Below are 18,106 nucleotides of genomic sequence, written 5' to 3'. Positions count from 1 at the left end.
GAAGACCAAAATGTCATCACTATGTCAGGATCAATGCACAGTGTGTCTGTAACTGATCAGACTAATACTCAGTGGGAAGACTTAGCCACAGGTTGAGCATAAATAGCCCATATGCAAATTTGGGATGGAGGAGTCTAAATGTGCACATGTGGCATTTTCTATACATATACATACACACAAATACATATATGCATAGACATGTGGTGCATGTTTATCTCTCTGTGTTCCTCTTCCCTCTCCTCCTTTAGAATGTGAATTCCTTTAGAATTTAGAATTCCTTTAGAAGAGGGATTGTTTCCTTCTGTGTTCTTGTATTCCTCAGTTCCTCTTATGGTGCTTATAGAAATACTGGCTATTTGATTGAATATTCTTTCTTGACAGATGTAGATAATAGTGCTTCCATACAAGAGGCCTTTGTCTCCATCGAGAACCAGCTGGAGGGCTTGGGGCTGAACCTACTCATCAACAATGCAGGAAGGATCTTTATCCACCCATTCCTCTCTGAATCAGAGGAATCCATGCTCCAGCTGTACCAAACTCATGTTGTTGGTAGCTTGAAGATGAGCCAGGTGAGGCTTTTCCTGCTCAGGCCCCATGCAGAGCCCCACGTCCCCTCTGGACATGGGTGACCATTTCTCTCACAGTCCCAGAGTTGAGGGAATTGGGCACGACCTTACTTTTCAAGTTCCTGGCCCCCTTTCAGGACTTTTCTCAATCTGGCTGCTCTCCACATTTCCAAATGAGTACCTAATAACACCTATTAAACCAGACACCTTCATGTATTTAGAGGGCTATAGTGGGAGAGGGGTGAATCTTGATTGGCTTGGCCCCAGTGAGAATAATGTTTAGAAAACACAGGGTTGCAGGTTTCAGCTCTTTAAGAATTTGATCTGGGGAAAAGTTAACTTCTCTAACTTTTGGTTTTCCTCATTGGATTTCATTTAAATGTGGGTGATAGCACATTTTAATTACATGTATAGTTTTCAATAGTAGTTCTTGATTATTGAGCCTGTCTACTTTTTTGCATGGTCAAAGAGTATTCTGTGCTCTTACTTTCCACAAAGATATAAAATTCCCACCGCTCCCACCAGGGGACACTCTCTTACAAATACATACCGTTTTGACCTCTCCAGAAGCCCCCAGGGATAACCCAATGATAGTACTGTTTTCAATTTAATATTCACCTGAGGGTATGGAAAAAAGTGAACATTTTCATGAAATATTAAAATTATGGAACTCTCATTTTGTCATATCTTCATCCTACACTTGGGAAACTGGCTACTTTTGGCTAATGAATCTCATCCATGTGACTCAGAGAACTGACCTTTTAGTCACTATATGGCTAATTAAACTATAGTTTAATAATGTATTAATATTGAAAAGAATAATCATTTTATTAATTATTATACATTATACAATATATTATATAATATAATTAATATATTAATAATAATTAAATCATTTTATAAATATCAAGCATTTGTTTTACAGTTTAAAGTACAGGGAAGCAACTAACTTTAAAGAATCTGCTTTGCTTATTTGTCTTCTATTGGTCCATTAGACCACAATCTCCATAGTGAAGGAATGGGGAGAAGGAATAATGTCATGAGTATCCATCAGAATTGCTTCTATAAACAATTGGCAGAAACAAAGGAGAGAGCTAGGAGTTGTGTCTGTTTCTCAGACTGATCTTGATAGTAGTTGAGGTTTCAGAGCAGCTACCAGTCTGGACTGTCCTTAAACAATGGTTTTTCATGGTCCCCTTGTTCTTTGGTTATTTGCTTTGCCAATTCTCCTAGCATGATAGTATTCCATCACATTCACATCCCATTACTAGTTCAACCATTCCCCAGTTGGTGAGAACCTGTCTAGTTTTCAGTTCTTTGCCACCATGAAAAAGACTGCTGTATATATTTTTGTAATCCTCATCATTTTATTCTTTCTTTGAATTCCATGATGTATAGAACTACTAGTCATAGTCCTGGTATATAGGATATGCTCAGTTTAATACCTTCTGGGGCATAGTCCTATATGGTTTTCCAGAATGGTTATATCAATTAACTTCTCCAAAAACAGTGCATTCATGTACATGTTTTCCCACAGTTCTTCCAATATTTGTCATTTTCTAGTTTTTGGTGATTTTGCCAATCCAATAGATATGAGTGGAAATTTAGGGTGCTTTTAAAAAATTATTAATTATTTGAAGAATTTTTTTCACCAAATGGCTACTGGTATCATTGATTTCTACTTCTAAATATGATATTTTTATATTCTTTGAGAATTTGTCAATTTGGGAGTGGTTTTTACACTTATAAATTTGAATCATTTCCCATTACATCTTAGAAAAGATAGTTTTATCAGAGAAATTTGCTGCAGAAAATTCCCTTCACACACTGAGCCACTTCCCTTCTAATTTCACTCGCATTGCTGTATAAAGACTTGGTTTCATTTATGTAATCAAAATGGTCTGTTCCTTTCTGTCATTGTCTATATACCTTGTTTGGTTATGAATTCTTCTCCTATTCCTAAATCTGGAAGATAATTTCTTCCCTGGTCCTTTTAATTAGTTTATGCTAGCATATTCTCTAAGTCAAATACCTATTTGGAGTTTCTCTTGATAAAGTTTGTGACATGCCAGGCTATACCTTGTTGCTGCCAGATTGTTTTCCAGTTTGCCCAACATTTTTTGTCAAAGGATGAATTCTTGTCCAATATGTTTGATCTTTGGGTTTATGAACTATTATACTTCTCTGCTAGTTTGTTTTCATGTATTTTGTACCTAATCTGTTTCACTGATCAACTTATTTCATTTCAACTAGTACCAAATTGTTTGGATAATTATGGCTTTGTAGTACAGTTTGAGTTTGCATACTCCTTGACTCTACTTCTCACTTTTTTCATTGGTGCCTCTGAAATTCTTGCCCTTCTTTTCTTCCATCTGAATTTTGTCATTTGAAAAAAATAGCTTTATAAAGTAATACTTTCATAGTTTTATTGGCATAAAACTGAATACATAAATCAGTTTTGTTGGTATTGTTCTCTTTATTATATTGACTGTGTAAGGGTTAAAATAGGGGTTTTAACAAAATAAGAGCAGTTTTTAATTACTTAAGTTTTAATGAGAATATAGTAGAGTTATGAATTAATATTGTCCCTTTAAGTCAGAGAAAACTTCTAGCAGCTTTTAACAATTAATAATTTAGTTTAATTAAAATAGAGATAGTAAAAGAATATAGTATAATGAATATAGCAAAGAAGGGAAATATAAGAACAAAAGTAAAGAAAGAAATTTTCCTAATGTCTATACCAGTTATCCTATAACTATCTAAAACTGCCTATAACTACCTATAATAACAATCACCCTACAAAGTTCCAACCCAATTCAGCCCAATCAAAACCAATCCAATCAGTGTTTAATCCAACCCCAATTAGGTCTGTCATTGAAGAACAGCCACCTTCCAAAAAGTTCAAGGAAAGGAAAAAGACCTAACAGCCCAAACCAAAAGCCCAAAACCCAAAAGGTAAAAATCCCTCTAAAAGCTAAAGCCAAAAGCCCTCTCAATAAGCTCAGGTCTACCTTTATATTATAGCAATTAAATGCCAACCATCAACTAATCCCCAACACACACCACCAGTAACCAACCACCAATGACCAGCTCACACCCAGCAGCCAATTTCCCTGCAAATGCCAGCCCTAACTGTCAGCAACTGACAAACCGACCAACTGACCCCGGAAGCCTTTTATCTCCTCTTTCTACCTCACTTCCTGTCCCTATAGTTCCTACTTTCTGTCATTGTGGGCTGGATAATCCCTACACATATCAATGGTAAGAGGACCTCCACGTCCCCCATTAAATTAAAAAAGGAATAAAGAATTCCTTTTTACATCTGAGTACATCCATGAGCAATAAATCTATCTCTAACTCTTTATATTAGTCTTTATTTGTTTGAAGAATTTTGTAATTGTTTTCATTTGGTCCTTGTGTGTTTTGATAGGTAGAGTTCCATGTATTTTAAACTGATTGTAATTATTTTAAACAGAATTTCTTTCCTATCTCTTCTACCTCAATTTTGTTATGACTATAGAGAAATATTTATGATATATGTGGTTTCATTTTATATCCTTCAACTATGGTGAAGTGGTTAATTTATTCATTTAGTGTTTAGTTGTCTCCCTTGGGTTCTCTACATAAGTCATCATGTCTTCTATACAGAGGAATAATTTTGTTTCTCCTTTTCCTATGCTTATTCCCTCAATGCCTTTTTCTTGTTATATTGTTGGATTTAGGTTTCTACTCAACTGAGCTATACTCTTTCATTTTGTGGGTTAGTTTATCCCATTTACATTTGCTTTTTTGATAGTTAAATGTGAATTTCTCTTGATTCTATTCTCTTATACTTTTACTTTTCTTCAGAGAGAGGATTTTGTTTAGACTAAAAGCTCTCAATTTGAAATAATTTGATTCTGTTTCCCTAACACTCTTCTCTTTCTCTGTCCCAGAGGATTTACATGGGAATTGTGGAATGAGCACTGGGTATGAAGTCAGGAAGACATGAGTTTAAATTTGGTCCCAGACCTTTAGGAGTTGTGTGATCCTGGTCAAGTCATTTAACCCTATTTGCCTTAGTTCCCTCATCTATTAAATGGGCTGGGGAAGGAAATAGCAAACCACTTTACTATCTCTGCCAAGAAAATCTCAAATGACTTCTCAAAGGATCTGTCACAAATGAACAATAAAAACAATTATAACCATTTTTCCTTTCTTTTTAAGCTATCCTTGACATCCCCTGTCAATGGTTAGAGTTTGTTTTGTTTGGGACTGATCCCTCCTTTCAACTATGCTCTCCCTTTTTCTTCTCCTTTCCTTTCCCCTCTCCATCTTTTTTGTTTGTTGAATAAAATGTTTATGTGTAAGCTCCAATAGGGCAGAGATCTTCTATCTAAGACTTATGTCGTCTCCTGGATTTTTCACAATTTTATGCATAGTCTTATGAGTTTCGCAAAAAGTAGTTGAATTGCATTAAGGTGGAAAGAAAGCTGAGGCTATGTAGGATCTCTATTGTTTTAGATTTCTGACACTAATATATGGCATTATTCTCCTGTCTTTCTCCAACCCTACCAGATATTCCTTCCCTTGTTGAAGAAGGCAGCCCAAATGGGTCCTCAGGATAGTCTCAGTTGTAACCGGGCTGCTATCATCAACATTTCTTCTCTTGGAGGCTCCATCAAAGAAGTTTTTGCTTGGCATTTGTATCATATTTTGTCATATCGCTGTAGTAAGGTATGGATATGGGATATTGGGTGGGAAGAAGGAAGGAAGTTTGAGGTGGATGGTGAGAGAATAATGGTGCTATAGTCCTTCATTAGCACAGCTGATCTGTGCCCTCTTCTTCCCTGTGTGCCTTATTTCCTGCCACTAGGCTGCCCTGAACATGCTCACTCAGTGCCAGGGTTTGTTCCTTAAAGAAGAAGGCATCCTATGTGCTGCTATTCATCCTGGCTGGGTTCAGACAGATATGGGCAATAGTGGATCATTGAAGGTATGCCTCCTTCCTGCAACTCCCTCTGTTTGGGCCCAAGATTCAGATAGCATTGATGTATTATGACCTAGTCTTTGTTTGGGAGGATACCATAGGGCAGGAACTTGGGATGAAGGCACAGGGAGTCAGTTAGTATAGGCTTGATTGTCATAAATGGCTTTGGAGTGGGAGGAGAAAGTGAGCCCTTGATGGAGAACATTCTGTGTTAATTTCCTGGGATGATGGAGAAGGAATCAGATATGGTCTGATCTCCAGGAGTGGTAGAAGAAGATGATCTCAAATAGGAAACACAAGCAAATTGTATTAGCATCTAGATGGATATTTCCACTGTTTGTCTGTTTCTTTCTTTTTAAATCTTTACCTTCTTCCAACTGGTCCTGGGATCAGTTCTAAGGCATAAGAGCAGGTAAAGGCTAGGTAAATGGGATTAAGTGACTTGCCTAGGGTTAAACAGCTAGGAAATGTGTGAGACCAGATCTGAAGGCAGGGCCTCCCATCTCCAGGCCTGGCTCTCTATCCCTGAACCTCTGAGCTGCCCTTCAGGTTGTTTGAATTGGAACTATTCCTTCTTATTTGCTCCTTCCTTCCAACACCATCCATATGGGCCATGACTTGTGTCAGGTTCCAGAGGCTACTGAATCACAGAATTTGTCACTGACTGGCAATCCTTCCACTGTCCCTCTGGGAACTGGGAACTCACTCCCTTCTTTCTGAGTCATTTATTTCCTGTTACATCTTGCACTGCATCCAGATGTTCTCCTAGCTTGTTCACTCTCCTCTTGGCCCTCCTTAACCTGCTGTGTGTTCTTCAGGCTTCTTTGAAGAAAGAAGAATCTGTGCAAGGAGTGCTGAAGGTCCTTTCTATACTTTCAGGGAAGGATTCAGGATATTTCTTTGACTGGGAAGGAAAGGAGTTGTGTTGGTGAAGTTACATTAAGCTGGAAGGTGGTGATGGAGATCTGACTCTAGTTTTCCCTCCTGCATCTCCTTCAACAGCCCAGGATTGATTTCCTTATCTTGGTTGTCCTATTCCTTCAGTTCCTGTTTCCAATAAGTTTATTTAATTGCCTCCCTAATCTGTTCTCATTCTTCCTACTTGTCTCCAAGGGCTGATGTTGATGGTCTAGACTTTGAAAAGTGATGGAAAGGGTGTTAATCATGTAGTTGAAATTTTAAAATATTACATTTGTTCTTTTTCCTTTTGAAAGGCAGTTGACAAACAATTTTTCCATGCTGCTCATTGTAGCCCAAATCTATGATGAGAATATAACTTTGATACTTTGGGAGAAAGTTTTCTAGAGGGGATGGGAAAGCTTTTTCTGCCCATTCCTGAGTTGTCTTCTGTGTTTTTTTGAGGTTCCTATGATTTCTGAATACCAGGGTCCCCTAACCTCTTGGATAGGTCTGTGGTCATAGATTTAAAGGTAGAAACATTTCATTCAACCATTAGACATTTATTCAGTGCCTACTATGTGTTATAAGTTATTTATTAATTAGCTAAGTAATTAGAGATTCAAATAACTAGGAATAAGAATAGGGATGGATAGATGATTTTGAGTAGTACAAGGACCCTTTAATTCAGACAGTGGAATCCTCAAGAGATCATGGGAAAGGATTCCCAGTTTCCCCTTGGAGGGGCAGTAAGGAATTACTGTATACTCTTTGGGTTGGTTGCTTAGAGAGTGGATGTTTGACTTTTCCTCTGGAAATCTTAGAAGAGTTAGTGACAGTTAGCTTGGGAAAATACTTGGGAGATTTGGAGGAAGATTGAAAGCAGATCATCTGTGAGAGAGACTGACTTGGCTCTTTCCTGTGAGAAGACAGGGGAGCAACAGGAGTGAACAGGGGTAACCAGAGAGTGGCTTCTGTAAACTTCTCAGTAGCTGAATTCTTAACAGCTGAAGAGACAGAAGGAGTCACATTGAATCTTGGAGACAAATTGTAAGGAAAGGAATTTAATTATTAGCTTATATATTGGTTTTAGGGTAGATATATAGTCAGTTTGGGGGATTAGTTAGATAGTGAAGTGTAGTCTTAAGGAGAATCACCCCTGGTGATTATGAAGACTTCTCTTGCGAGAAAGATTTTGGGTTTTGGGGATTTAGTTTAGAAACCTTTAGCTATAGGGAAATACCTCTCCTAAAAATTCTCATTTCATTATCCTTTCCTTGACATTATCCTTAGTAGTGATAGTTTTTCTTAACTAATCTCCAGCAGAATTTATCAGCTGCCTGTCCAATCTAGTTCTCAACAGAATCTCCTTAAACCTAATAGTCTATCCATACCTATCAACAACAATTTATATCAGGATCAATATTCCCCATAACATATGTGCCAAGAGATACAAGAAGAGGCAAAGGCTGTCCCTGCCCTGAAAGTGCTTATAGTGGAAGGACTCCAGAAAGCATCTAGTCCAAAGGCCTACTTTTATATGTAATACTTCCTTGGGGCTATTTCATTCAAGGTATTCTTGCACTGATGGTTTGGATCCCCACAAGGAGAGACACTCTCAGGTTTTGGGTATAATTTCCCTTAAAACAGGAGTCACCCAATACCTCTGTATAAGACAGACTCTAGTCTTATCTGTCAGACTTGGTGGGCTTGCTCCTCAGGGAGAAACTGTAGTCTCTGTCACCTCTAGGTTCAGGATGAGCTACAATCCTCAGCTGGGTTCCTGCTATGCTCTTTCAGATAGTTAGATTTTGACCTTCCAATAGTTAGAAGTCTTTTCAATGCTCAGGGCTATGACTTCAAAGTTTCCCATAGCCTTAGTCAAGTATGGGAGAACACAGGTCTTGCCTTTTCTTTTGACCTCTCTTCCTGTCTGAGGGCTGGGTTTCCTTCAGGAGAGACTCATTTTAACTTATGATGACCATCCAGCATATAGGTAACTGGGCAATGACTTCTTGACTTACAGTCACTAAAAAGGGGTTCAGAGTTTCCCTAACTTTTTTCATCTTGAAGCATCTCTATTATCTAATTATCTCTTTTGCCTTTGGCATATAACCTTTTTTAAAAAGCTATTTTTTTATATGTAATTCCACTTTCATTCTTCTCACTCTCTTCTTAACCCTTTACCATCTGGCTTCTGGGCTTCTCATTCCACCTAAATTTCTCTTTCCATAGTTCCTAATGATCTTTCAGTGGCCAAATCCAATGGCCTTTTCTGTATCTTCATTGACCTTGATCTCTGTGCGGCTTCTGACACTATTGAGAACTCTCTCCTCCTGGATACTCTCTTGTCTCCAGGATTTCAGGACACCACTGCATCCTCTGCCTGTCTGACTGACCACTGTCCATTGCTGGTTCTTCTTGCAGATCACACCTTCTATCCATAGCTATCCCTCAGGGTTCTTTCTTGGGCTCTCCTCCCTCCAGCATTTCCCTCAGTGTCCTCATTAGCTCCCATGGATTTCATTGCCATCTCAAGCTGGGGATTCTCAAATGGACCTCTCCTGCCCCAGACTCTCTGATGAACTCCAGTTCCACTTGTCCACCTGCCTTCAGACATCTGGAACTGGATATCCAGTAAACACACTATGCTATTAGAGTAGATGCTTTAAAGACAAACCTCAGTATACCCAAAACAGGACTCATTATCTTTCTCCCTCAACCCTCCTCACTTTCTTCCTTTTTTATTACTGTAGAGAGAAACACCAAACCTTCCTAATTTCTCATCCTCACAAAGTAAGAGTTTTCCTGGATTTTACACTATTTCTTCCCACCAGCTCCCACCATATTCAATCTATTTGCAAGACCCATTGATTTCACCTCTGCATCATCTATCAAATGCACTCCCTTTCTTTCCTCCGATATTGCTACCCCTCTGATACAGTTTCCCATCTCCTAATTGTAGTGTCCTGTTGGTGGTTCTTTCTGCCCCAGGTCTCTGCCCTAGTCTATCCTCTATTCAGCCACCAAACTGATTTCCTAAAGTCCAAGTCTAACTATGGCACTCTCCTGCTCCATAAACTCCAGTGGCTTTCTTTTACTTCCTGGATCAAATGCAAAGTGCTCTGTTTGACATTCCAAATTTTCATAACCTGGCCCCCTCCTCCCTTTCCAGCCATCTTCCATCTTACTCCTGAACAAGCACACATTCTTTTTTTTTTTAAACCCTTACCTTCCGTCTTGGAGTCAATACTGTGTAGTGGCTCCAAGGCAGAAGAGTGGTAAGGGCTAGGCAATGAGGGTCAAGTGACTTGCCCAGGGTCACACAGCTGGGAAGTGTCTGAGGTCAGATTTGAACCCAGGACCTCCCGTCTCTAGGCCTGACTCTCAATCCACTGAGCCACCCAGCTGCCCCCACAAGCACACATTCTTTGATCCAATGACATTGTCTTCCTGTATGTTCTCTAAAAAAGGTAATCCATCTCCATCACCACCTTCCAGCGTGATGTAACTTCACAAACACAACTCCTTTCCTTCCCAGTCAAAGAAATATCCTGAATCCTTCCCTGAAAGTGTAGAAAGGACCTTCAGCACTCCTTGCACAGATTCTTCTTTCTTCAAAGAAGCCTGAAGAACACACAGCAGGTTAAGGAGGGCCAGGAGGAGAGTGAACAAGCTAGGAGAACATCTGGATGCAGTGAATAAGTGACTCAGAAAGAAGGGAGTGAGTTCCCAGTTCCCAGAGGGACAGTGGAAGGATTGCCAGTCAGTGACAAATTCTGTGATTCAGTAGCCTCTGGAACCTGACACAAGTCATGGCCCATATGGATGGTGTTGGAAGGAAGGAGCAAATAAGAAGGAATAGTTCCAATTCAAACAACCTGAAGGGCAGCTCAGAGGTTCAGGGATAGAGAGCCAGGCCTGGAGATGGGAGGCCCTGCCTTCAGATCTGGTCTCACACATTTCCTAGCTGTTTAACCCTAGGCAAGTCACTTAATCCCATTTACCTAGCCTTTACCTGCTCTTATGCCTTAGAACTGATCCCAGGACCAGTTGGAAGAAGGTAAAGATTTAAAAAGAAAGAAACAGACAAACAGTGGAAATATCCATCTAGATGCTAATACAATTTGCTTGTGTTTCCTATTTGAGATCATCTTCTTCTACCACTCCTGGAGATCAGACCATATCTGATTCCTTCTCCATCATCCCAGGAAATTAACACAGAATGTTCTCCATCAAGGGCTCACTTTCTCCTCCCACTCCAAAGCCATTTATGACAATCAAGCCTATACTAACTGACTCCCTGTGCCTTCATCCCAAGTTCCTGCCCTATGGTATCCTCCCAAACAAAGACTAGGTCATAATACATCAATACTATCTGAATCTTGGGCCCAAACAGAGGGAGTTGCAGGAAGGAGGCATACCTTCAATGATCCACTATTGCCCATATCTGTCTGAACCCAGCCAGGATGAATAGCAGCACATAGGATGCCTTCTTCTTTAAGGAACAAACCCTGGCACCAGGTTTTAAATGTTAAATTTAATGGTTGGACTTAAATTATATGAAATAATGTGGTTGCCAAAATTATTATATCTCAAGCCAGAAGCTTATTTACCAAAATAGAGGGGAAACAATAAAGTAGAGAAATGTGAAAGAAGTTAGAGAAAATACCTATACTGGTCCCCATCCAGGTGGGCCTATAGTGAGTAACCATGAAACCTCCTCCAAGATGGAAGCTAGTCTCTTAGGAAACTAGGAAGGGAGTCAGCTTTTTCATTCACCTAATGAAGTAGTCCAGGAGTCAGAGTCTAAGTTGAAGTCATAATCCACACTGAAGTCTCTGGTGAAGTTCCCCGAAGACTATCTCCAGGAGACACTCTTCACGAGACACTCTCCATGAGACTTAACTTCATGAGACTATCCCAGAATTCAAAAACTTTTTGTGAAACAAATAGGGTATGAATAGAATTGTGAAAAGCCCAGGAGAAGACATAAGGCTTAGATATAAGATCCCTGCCCTCATGGAATTTACAGAGAAACATTTTATTCAACAAATAGAAAAGACCAAGGTAGGAAAAGGAAGGAGGAGAATATGGAAGAGAATAGATGAAAGGGAGGGTCAGTCTCAAACAAAACAAACTCTAAACATTGATGGTGGATGTCAAGGATAGCTTAAAAAGAAGGAAAAAAATTTGTTGTAGTTGTGCTTATTGTTCAGTTTTGACAGACCCTTTGAGACTTCATTTGAGGTTTTCTTGGCAGAGATAGTGAAGTGGTTTCCTATTTCCTCCTCCAACTCATTTAATAGATGAATAAATAGTAAAAAACGGTTTAAGTGACTTGACCAGGATCATACAACTCCTAAGGACCTGGGGCCATATATAAAGTTAGGTTGTCCTGACTCTATACACAGTTCTCATTTCACAGTGCCACATAAAATCTCTGGAATAGAGAAAGAAAAGATGGTTGGGGGGAGGGGAGGAAGAAGCAATTTATTTCAAATTGAGAGCTCTCAGGCTAAAAGAAATCCCCTCTCTGAAACATGTTCTTTTATTCTTTTTTTTTTTACAAAGAAAAGATGTAAAGTGAAGAAAAGGAAAAGTATAAGTGAATAGAATCAAGAGAAATTCACATTTATATATCAAAAAAGTAAATGTAAACGGGATAAACTAACCCACAAAATGGAAGAATATAGCTCAGTTGAGAAGAAACCTGAGTCCAACAATATAACAAGAAAAAGACATGGAGGGAATATGCATAGGAAAAGGGGAAACAAAATTATTCCTCTGTATAGAAGACATGATGACTTATGTAGAGAACCCAAGGGAGACAACTAAATACTACTTGAATAAATTAACCACTTCACCATAGTTGAAGGATATAAAATAAAACCACATATATCATAGAATATTTCTCTATAATCCTAATAAAATTGAGAAAGAAGAGATAGGAAAGAAATTCTGTCCACAATAAGTACAATCAATTTAAAATACATGGGATTCTATAGACATACAAGAATCAAATGAACACAATTACAAAACTCTTCACACAGATAAAAACTGATCTAAAGAGTTGGAGATCGCTTTACTGCTCATTGATATACTCAGCCAATATAATAAAGAGAACAATAACACCAGAACTGATTTACTTATTCAGTTTTATGCCAATAAAACTATGAAAGGATTACTTTATTAAACTAGTTTTTAAAAGTCACAGCATTCAGATGGAAGAAGTGAAGGTCAAGAATTTCAGAGGCATCAGTGAAAAAGGTGAGGAATAGAGTCAGGGAGTTTGCAAACTCAAACTGTACTACAAAGCTACAATTATCCAAACAGTTTGGTACTAGTTGAAAAGAGACAAATTGATCAGTGAAACACATTAGGTACAAAATACATGAAAACAAACTAGCAGAGAAGTATAATAGTTCATAAACCCAAAGATCAAACATTTTGGATAAGAATTCATCCTTTGACAAAAAATGCTGGGCAAACTGGAAAACAATCTGGCAGCAACAAGGTATAGCCTGGCATGTCACAAATTTTATCAAGAGAAGCTCCAAATGAGTATTTGACTTAGAGAATATGCTAGCATAAACTAATTAAGAGGACCAGGGAAGAAATTATCTTCCAGATTTAGGAATAGGAGAAGAATTCATAACCAAACAAGGTATATAGACAATGACAGAAAGGAACAGACCATTTTGATTACATAAATGAAACCAAGTCTTTATACAAACAAAAGCAATGCAAGTGAAATTAGAAGGGAAATGGGTCAGTGTGTGAAGGGAATTCTCTGCAGCAAATTTCTCTGATAAAACTATCTTTTCTAAGATATAATGGGAAATGGTTCAAATTTATAAGTGTAAAAACCACTTCCAAATTGACAAATTCTCAAAGAATATAAAAAGGTCATATTTAGAAGTAGAAATCCACGATACCAGTAGCCATTTGGTGAAAAAAAATCTCCAAATAATTAATTAAAAAATAAACTCTATATTTCCACCTCATAGCGATTAGATTAGTAAAGTTGCCAAAAATGGAAAATGACAAATGTTGGAAGAACTGTGAGAAAACATGTACATGAATGCACTGTTTTTGGAGAAGTTAAATGATATAACCATTCTGGAGAACCATTTGGGACTATACCCCAGAAGGTTAATTAAACTGAGCATATCCTATATACCAGGACTATGACTAGTAGTCCTTTACCTCATAGAGATCAAAGAAAGAACAAATGATGAAGATTACAAAAATATATACAGCAGTCATTTTTGTGGTATCAAAGAACTAGAAACTAGACAGGTTCTCACCAACTGGGGAATGGTTGAAAAAATAATGGGATGTGAATGTGATGGAATACTGTTATGGTCAGAGAAATGACAAAGCAAATGGCCAAAGACCAAGGAGGCCATGTAAAACTAGGGTGTGAGGAGAACCCAGACTGGTAGGTGCTCTGAAACCTCAACTATTATCAAGGTCAGTCTAGGAAACAGAGACAAACTCCTAGCTCTCTCCTTTGTTTCTGCCAATTGTTTATAGAAGGAATTCTGATGGGTACCCATGACATTATTCCTTCTCCCCATTCCTTCACTATGGAGATTGTGGTCCAATGGACCAATAGAAGATAAATAAGCAAAGCAGATTCTTTAGAGTGAGTCACTTCTCTGTACTTTAAATTGTAATGGAATAAAAAAATAATTAATAATGATTTTTCTTATTATAAATACATTATTAAACTGTGGTTTAATAAACCATATAGCTACGAAACAGTCAATTCTCTGAGTCATATGGACGAGATTCATCAGCCAAAAGTAGTCAAATTCCCAAGTGTAGGGTGAAGGTACAACAAACTGAGAGATCCATAATTTTAATATTTCATTAAAATGTATTTTTTCATAGGTCTTCCTAATTACAGGCCAGTACTCTATCCAAGTTCCTGCCCTCAGGAAGCTCACAGTCTAAAAGGAGAAACAACACAAAACCAATTATCATTCTTTCTCTCCCCAGGTTTAGCACAGGGCTGGAACATATTATGTGTTTAATTAAGCACCACTGATTGATTGAGTAATTAGCCAACAATAAGATGGAGATATCACCCATCCCTCTACCTTCTCTCCTTTGGCAAGCTATGCACTTGATTTCTTTAACTGATCTTTGCATGCATGATTTCCAGTTGCCAGAATATCTGGTCACCCTCCCTTGGATTCACACTGCCTTATCAATGACCTTCCTAAATATTAGGGAAGCCAGAGCTTACACAGTAATATTCCAGTTTGTGGTCTGGCTGAAACAGATGACAGGAGGAAGGTAGGGAAATCACTTTCCCTTGCTTGGGGAACCATCCTTCTATTGTTGTTATTCAGTTATTTCACTCTTGTTTGACTGTGATTCCATCTGGGGTTTTTCTGGCAAAGAATCTGGGGTGGAACACTATTTCCTTCTCCAGCTCTTTTTTTCCTCTTACCTTCTGTCTTAGAATCAATACTCTGTATTGGTTCCAAGGCAGAAGAGTGGTAAGGGCTAGGCAATTTTTCACTTCTTTATTTGGGTTTATGTTTTGGGGTTTTGGTTTTAAATGATCATTCTCTTACAAAAAAGGACAACATGGGGATAGGTTTTGTGTGATAATATCTGTATAACCCAGATAGAATCACTTGCCAGCTCCAGGAGTGAGGAAGGAAGGGAGGGAGGGAGACAAGTTTGATCATATAACTTCAGAAAACTTATGTGGAAATGTGTTATTATGTGGAATTGGCAAAAAAAAAAAAGATGGATTCCCCCCAAACCCCAACCACAAATACATTATAGAAGGGTTTGCAACATATCTTCTCTCAGGGAATTTGAAGGGCTGCCACGAGGGAACTCACATAAATTCACAGGAAGCTCATAGGGAACTGGATTTCCCAGGTGTGTTAACAGGCTAAAGCTGGAGGTGAGGAGACAGGCAAGATTTTGTCCGCAGAGATGCATCAGGACTCTTCTCCCTTGGCTGTTTCTTGTATCCTGGTAGGAGAAGCTGCCTGTCTGCCATTTACATTTGATAGTATTGAGAGAGAAGGGAGGAGTTGGGGTGGGGGGGGTGGGGATGAAAGGCCAGGCCAGATCCTTGGGGAAATTTGTGTGTAGTTGGTAGAAGATTCAGTAAAAGAGATTGAAGAGGAATGGCAAGGTGGAGCCAAAGGGAAAAGCAATATAGTCTAGCTCCTCCTGCAACCATTCCAATGATGATTTAGACGAAAGCTGAGGACTAAGTAATGAAAAGATCAAAGGAGAAATTACAGTTTTCATAGAAAAAAGTATCCTCCTTCTAGCCCACCGGCAAAATTTTACCTATAGGGAAGTGATCAGAACAGAAACTGTGGATGAAGAGTGGACACAGCAACCAGATTTCTGAACTAGGCCAGAAGCTTGGGGACCCCCTTTTTTAAAATTAATTTTTATTTTTAAATATTTTCCATGTTTACGATTCATTTTTTTCAGCTCAGCGACTCCTGAAGCTGATCACTGACTTAGCCCCAGGTCCAAGACAACAGCGAGGGTTCTTTCAGGGAATCCCCTGCCAGGCCTTTTGTGAAGAGGAACCCAGAGTTTATCATGAACTCAGCCCAGGCCAGTAAATCAGGCCAGGAGCTCTCACTCAATTCCCTAAGCTCCCTGCTTAACCAGTAAGTAACTGGCTTATTGTATAGTTCAGAGCTTAACATATGATACACATAATATGGTATATAGTAGAGGCTTAATAAGTATGTGTTTCTTACACACGATACTCCATCTCCAAACTGGGCATTTTCACTGGCTGTGAACTTCATGCCTGGAACTCTCTTATTCCTTACCCCTGCCTCCTGGCTTCCTTTTCAGCTAAAATCCCATCTGTTTCTTTCTCTCAATCTCTCTCTCTGTCTCTCTCTGTCTCTGTCTCTCTTTCTCTTTCTCTCTCTCTGTCTCTGTCTCTCTTTCTCTTTCTCTTTCTCTCTCTCTCTGTCTCTCTGTCTTTCTGTCTCTCTCTCCATCTATCCATCCATCTATCTATCTATCTATCTATCTATCTATCTATCTATCTATCTATCTATCTATCTATCTATCTGTGTGTCTATCTTTCTGTCTATCTATCGTAATAGTTAAAAAGGTTTTGTTGAATTGTAAGAGTTAAAAAAGTAGTGGTTTCCATATATAATAATTAAATTTTAAACTATGAGTCTGTTAGTAGCTTTAGTAGCTTTATTACAGCAAAGTCGAGATAGTAAAGAGAAGGGAAATGTAGGAAAGAGGTAACGAGTTGTCTAGCCAACCCTTAATACTGATCCAATGAAATCCAGATCATCCCCTGACAAAAAGCTCAATCAGGTCCTGATCTCCAGCCAGGAGTCTCAGCAGTCTCTTCAGCATGAGTCCCCAGAGTAAGAATCTCCCTTCAGGCTGAGTCCCCAACACAAAATACTTCTTCCTTCAGCAAGAGCCACCAACATAGAATCCCTCTTTCAGCCAGAGCCACCAACACAGAAGAATCAGTGGGGAATCACCAACACAGAATCTCCAATGCAGAATGAATGTTCAGGTCTCCAGTTGCCTTTATAAGCCCTTTTCCTACATCACTTCCTGTCTCTCTGGTTTCTACTTCCTTTCAATGTAAGCTGGTCTATCTCTGCACATTTCAATGGTAAAAAGACCTCCAGCTCATTGATTAATTAAATTAAAACAGAGTCCAAGTTCCTGATTGAATAAGTTAAAAAAGAACAAAGGGAGTTTAAATTCCCTTTCACACCATCTCTCTGTCTCTCTATATATACATAAATTCTATTTGTCTCAGTCCCTCCATTCACTTTTCTGTCTACCATAATATAAACAAAAATATAGTTTAAAGGCAGCCAAAAGCCTGGTATATAATAGTAACTAAAAAACAAAAAACAAAAACAGCAATGGTACTAGACAATAGAAAAGGAAATTTATCACTTTCCCCATAATAGAGAAGCAAGCAACTACTAGGCCAGAAAGTTGTATACATTATCAGACAACAGTCCTTGCACTAGGTGTATTGACTACTATTTTTCTTTGTAGCATCTGTTTCACAAGAACTGAGTTAAAAAAAAATTTTTTTTTCCCCTAAGGGTTGGCAGGTTGAGTGATTTGAACTTGTTTAGTGACTGAATGATAGGGTCATACATCTAATAAGTATTTGAGGAAAAACTAAGAGTTTTTTTTTTTAATTTTTAACCCTTACCTTCCATCTTAGAATCAATAATGTATATTGTTTCTAAGGTAGAAGAGTGGTAAGGGCAAGGCAATGGGGGTTAAGTGATTTGCCCAGGGTCACATAGCTGGGAAATGTCTAAGGCCAGATTTGAACCTAAGACCTCCCATGTCTAAGCCTGGTTCTCAATCCATTGAGCCACCAACTGCCCTCAAAAATTAAGAGTTTTAACTACTATTCCCTAAGGAGTCAATATGAAGAGAGTCTCTTAAGAGTAATGACTTGAGAGATGCTGGAGCAGAGAGGGAGAAAGAAAATAGAGGGATCTTTTTTCTTGAGAAAAGCATGATTACCTTTTTCTTACAGAGGTTGAAAAAGATTCTTGAGAAGTGTGACAGAGGCTGGCACTAGGAAAAAGAGCCAGACTGAAGAGTATATGAAATTGGTCACCCCAACAGGGGAGGGGCCCCAGGAGTGGAATCCTGA

The 18,106-nt window shown here is 38.6% G+C and overlaps 1 long non-coding RNA gene across 1 annotated transcript; it reads left to right on the top strand.

The window, feature by feature from the left end:
• The first annotated feature begins 307 nt into the window (after positions 1 to 307).
• Positions 308 to 17,564, top strand: LOC107650584 (uncharacterized). The gene is made up of 3 exons (XR_001626130.2): positions 308 to 569; positions 5,124 to 5,282; positions 15,913 to 17,564. It is a non-coding gene; the product is annotated as an uncharacterized LOC107650584 (long non-coding RNA).
• The last annotated feature ends 542 nt before the right edge of the window (positions 17,565 to 18,106 follow it).

This window comes from Monodelphis domestica, chromosome 1 (genome assembly GCF_027887165.1).
Source record: "Monodelphis domestica isolate mMonDom1 chromosome 1, mMonDom1.pri, whole genome shotgun sequence".
NCBI lineage: Eukaryota > Metazoa > Chordata > Mammalia > Didelphimorphia > Didelphidae > Monodelphis > Monodelphis domestica.
The sequence above is the reverse complement of the archived record's forward strand: the minus strand, read 5'-3'. Positions and strand labels throughout refer to the sequence as shown.